This window comes from Tupaia chinensis, unplaced genomic scaffold, assembly GCF_000334495.1.
Source record: "Tupaia chinensis unplaced genomic scaffold, TupChi_1.0 Scaffold139971_1, whole genome shotgun sequence".
Lineage (NCBI taxonomy): Eukaryota > Metazoa > Chordata > Mammalia > Scandentia > Tupaiidae > Tupaia > Tupaia belangeri.
Window position 1 is genome coordinate 56307 of NW_006199850.1, and position 5076 is coordinate 61382.

Below are 5076 nucleotides of genomic sequence, written 5' to 3' on the forward strand. Positions count from 1 at the left end.
TATTCACACCATGTGATCATCATCCTTGGAGCATAAACTGGGTGTTGTGATTCCTGGATAACAAACAGAAGACAGTGAAGGGCTAGAATATGCCTCTGGTGATCACAGGGGACTGTACATGAGGGACCTGGGCTCGCCTGTCTCAGGTCAACTGTCCACATCAGGCTGGGAGCACAGACCCCTCAGGGAACACAGGCTACATGACCCTTCAGTCCTTTTCCACCCGAGGGGTTTCTCCTCTAGACCTCACCCCCACATCCATAGAGAACTGTCGCCGCCTGGGAGAGAGCACAGCCATCCCTGTGTAGACAGCCGGGGTGGGAGTCTGGACACTTCCCCCCATTGCACCCTGGTCTGCAGTTCCACGGAGCCCAGAGAGATGGAGCACACTCACATGGAATGAGAAACACACAGTGAGTTGCCTTTCATAGGAGGCAAACCTGGTGTCCCCTTCAGGCAATTTACTTGTCCCAACTGGAGAGGCTGGTGCAACCCAGGCCTGATCTCTTACAAGCAGCCCCTTCTTGTATAAGGAGTGTGCATTTCCAGCACTTTCTATAGTTATTATTGAAGACTAAAAGCAAGAAATGATAGAGAACTGGTTGATCTGAGAGCACTCGAAAAAATGTTTTGCATCTGGCATCAGACGGGGGTACAAGGGGAAAAACAGGAGGAGGAGTAGGAAGAGGCAGAGGGGGAGGAGGAGGGGGAGAAGGCAGCGGAGGAGAGCCTGACCCTGGCTTGTATGAAAAAAGATCTTGTTGTAGAGCGGGCGGGACGTGAAAAAACATAACTCCTGAAACTAATACCTGGGGAGCCCAAACACTTCCTCTGGGAAGCCCTCATGTTTACAAAGGTGGAAGAAGTGACAGTCCTCAATCTTCCTGTGTCCCAGCTCTCCTTTACTCCAATTTAGCAAAAGCCCCAGGAGCACGCTGTGGTGGACGCTGTCAGCACCTCTCTACTTGCCTCCAGAGCAGGCCACATCCCCCACTCCTGGAAAGCCCTGTTCTCCACACATATTAGTTAGGATATTAATTTGTGTGCAATAGACACCCAACAAAAGGTATGAAACAGGATAAAGGCTTGTAAGTGTCTCGCATGATGTGGGCTGGCAGTCCAGGCCCCTAGGCCATGTCTGCACCAGGAGGATGTCTAGCCCCTAGGTTCCCACGGGGTTGCCCTTACCACTGACCTGAGGAACCTAAGACAATGGCCATGATTCATGAGCAGGGCAGGAAAGCGGGGAAGGAGGAAAGGTTTGCTCCTTTAAGGGCAAAACTTACAACTTCACATCTGCTTCATCTTCCCGACCAGAATTTAGTCACCTGAACACCGGGAGTCTCAAGGGAGAACAGAGAACACAGTTCTCATCTGGGTGGCTGTGTGCCCAGAAAAAACTCTGTTAGTGCAGAAGAGGAATAATTTTAGCTGTACTTTATAGATTTTTAAAAATTAAAAAAATCTGATTTATATCATTAATGGAAAACAAAAGTGTCGATAGAATATATACAGTAACTAAACTCCTACATAAAGGAATAGAGGGAAACCTCTCTGTGTAGGGCTGTGCAAACGGTCACAGCGGTTGTGTCTAGGAAAGGAATTTGGAAGAATTAAAATTGTGAATGAGTTGGAGGAGGAAATATACTTGTCACTTTAGGAACTTTTTTTTTTCTTTTTCTTTTTATTGCTAGAGGGCACATGTGTGCACATGAGAGAGGAAGACAGAGAGAGAGAGAGAGCATCACCCCCAAAGGGCCTGGTCTCTTAGCAACCCTTTACTGTTCAGATCTTCATCCCTTCAGATTCCTGGACACATGTGCACCCCGTGTGCTGCTGCCAGGGCTGGGACTTGAACATGTGGGGCTCAGGGCTGGGTCAGCCTTGTGGGACACAGCTTCCTCCACCTAGCACTTAACTGCTGTGCTATGGGCATGAACACAGACTTCTTCAAACTTTTAAACTTAATACATGCATTAGTCAGTAAAATAAATTCTAAATTACAAAAAGAAAACCTGTGTTCATTTAGCAAACGGCTCCTACGTATGAGGCAGTTATGATGCCGCAGGGTCTGTGCCGCCCCTCAATGAATGAGGCATCAGAGAAATCCCATGTGACTGAATAAACCGGTAAATATAACCTTTATAATTAGTGCTGGGAGACCCCTGCCAGGAGGGTGTGATGTCTATACTGAGACCTGGCCCAGGAGTTGAGGTAATCTAGGTGGATGAGAAAAGCAAACCTTTTAGGGAGTCAGCATCATAAACAAAGGCTCAGAAAAGAGAGTGTGTGGAAAGTCAGGGGGACAGCTAGTAATTCTAGACGGAGACTGGAGGGGAGAGAGCAGCGGGAAAGTGAGATGGAGGATGAACTTGTTCAGTGATGAAGGCCTTGTGAGTTCACGGAGAACCTTGGCTTTTATCCTGAGGATGATGTGCACCATGGGGGTGTGTATACAGGGAGAGCCCTAATCAGACCTGCATTCTAGAAAAATCACTGTGGTTGAAAGATGAAGGAATTCAGATACTAGACTGGATATGGGGACGAGGAGACGGTGGAGAAAAGCATGGCAGGAACATCAGTGAGGAGGCTGGGGTGGGGGGCAGTGAGGAGGCTGGGATGGAGGGGCAGGGTGGGAAGGACACTCAGAGCACTGGGAGACCCAGGTCCAGTGATTGGCATGAGAGCAACAGCACATGGAAGACGAGGTGGGAAGGGAGGACAGTCCCAGAGGCCAGCATCCCACCTGGAGGGAGACATGGCAGAACACAGGGAGTCTGGCCCACAGCCTAAGCAGTGGGTGGGTTCCTGTGGGGGCATCAGCGAGGAGTCAGTTTACCTCAGCCCTGCAGACACGGACTGTGTGCTGGGTGTGGTGCCACTGTGGGGACACACAGGAATCAGAGGCACATTATCCTATGGGCTGGCCCCAAGCACTGTGCACAGGGAGCCAGGTCACGCGTGGTATATTACTCCTCTGTGATCTGTGTGTCTGATCCTGGTGAGGAATCGAGGTGATTCATGACTGTCAGCACTCCTCCCCCCCCAATTTTGTCTTGTTCCAAGAAGGGAATAAGCTGAGGCTCAAAGAAAGAACCTTCATTCATTTGACCTAAACATGGGAGGAAAGTTTGATAGAAAACAGTAGTTTCCTAATAAAATTGACTAACCAATACAGGCCAGCAAGTCACCATGCTGAAGGGGAAGACTCCAGGTGAAATCCTAGGAAACAGGTCTGTGGACCCTGTAGGAAAGCAGCCCAGCATGTAGAGGAGCACAGGCTTTCCCCAGCAGCAGGACACGTGGGAGGAACCTGGGCTGGTCAGAGACAGAGCTCTGCTGGAGACCAGGCAGGCCTAACAGTAATGAGCCACGTGCAGTGAGGATGCCCTCAGGTCACAGCTCCAACAGAGGGCTTCCCAATGACAACGAATAAAATTGGATAATTCTTTTTTTTTTTTTTTTTTTAATGAGCCTTTGAGGGATCCAGTGCCTTAACCACCACATCACCTGCTGGCTGCAGCCTTTAAGTTTTTTTTAAGGTTATTTTCTTCTTTATCTATCCTTAATAGTTACATTCAGCCTAATGTTAGTGCTTCCATTTTCACACTAGAGGCAAAGCTAATCAACCAGTACATATAGGTGTTCCATCTACAGATATGTGAAACCGTGACTCGAATATGGGTCCAAGAATGTTTTAGACATTCTTTGCTATGTAAGACAAATGATTATATTAGCATTTCTCATCAGATAAAAAAAACCTCACAACTATTTGCAGATAGAAATAGAACTATTTGAATGCTGATCTCAACATGAAATACAGAATCCACAGAATACATGAAAGTATTGATGATTTAACATTCAATAATCAGGGTGCTATGAATTTTACATAAAAATTCAATTAAGTAGTAAAAAATAGAGTTGTTATAGCTAGAAAAAAATATTTTCCGAGGCAGCAGATACTCTTGGTGGAAATGAACAAAAATCCAGGAAGTGTGCAAACTAGACATCAGTCCATTATTTTCAGTCAGAGATTACACAGAATATGACATAAAGCAGCAAGTTACTAGAATAATTATAATCTGTAACACATAAAAACAGTTTAGTAAATGGATTAAGGGCAGACTCTAACAGTAGGCTTGTTGGAAATACAGGCATAGAATCAGATGGATTTTTAATCATCTTCTGCTACCTTTCCTTGTCACCGGATACACTTGAGTCAATAATTTGGTATAGACTCAAGCAGTAGATGTTGCTGGTTAGTAAACTAAATCTTCTTTAGTGAGACTGTTACCTTCATAACACAATCGCCTATTTCTTGTTATTTTGGTGAGTATTTTAGATGCAACAGCACATCTTAATAATGGTCAATGGTATCTTAGAAATACTTTGAGGGGCAGCCCTGTGATTGTCTAAAATAAGAACGCTTGTTTTTTCATGTATATTCTCTTATTCAATAACGAATGTGCATTTACACATCAGAGACTAGAATTTTAGAATAAATCCTACATCCTGGTAACATTTTTAGGAAAAACTTGTACAGGTCTATTTATGAAAACAAGAATATGTTAGTTTTAATTTTTACTTTTTTTAAATTGAGTGTACTCACTGGCCTAAGCAGAGACTTTCTACTCTTCAATTATAGAGTTGCAAAAACTGTACATTACACAGTGTGGAAACAAGCTGAAAGAACAAGCCCCACATCTTGAGTAGTTATCTATATGCAGCTAAATTTACAGATATAAAAGACCCCACCATGCCCCTTACAGTGTTCAGTTTCTTTGTAGATACAATGCATCACTAGCGAGTGGGTGTGGCCACCAATCCTAGTTGTCCTCAGCAGAGAGAATATCAGCAAGACCCATTCCTTCAGTGCAGCTTACCTCCATCGGACAAAGCTGTTATGTTGTATGTTGGTATAATATTAGTGTCCAGATCCTGTATGCTGGTATATTATTAGTGCCCAGATCCTGTCTATTCTCCTCACACAGCTCCTTCAGTAATCATCGAATTCATTGTCATCTGTGCATCCATTTCCATCCTGATCATATAACTCAAATGCCTTACTGAACTCTT

At 44.9% G+C, this 5076-nt stretch overlaps 1 pseudogene; it reads right to left on the bottom strand.

Moving 5' to 3' along the window:
- Positions 1 to 4869: 4869 nt before the first annotated feature.
- LOC102489449 (calbindin pseudogene) overlaps positions 4870 to 5076 on the bottom strand; it is a 746-nt pseudogene continuing 539 nt past the window's right edge.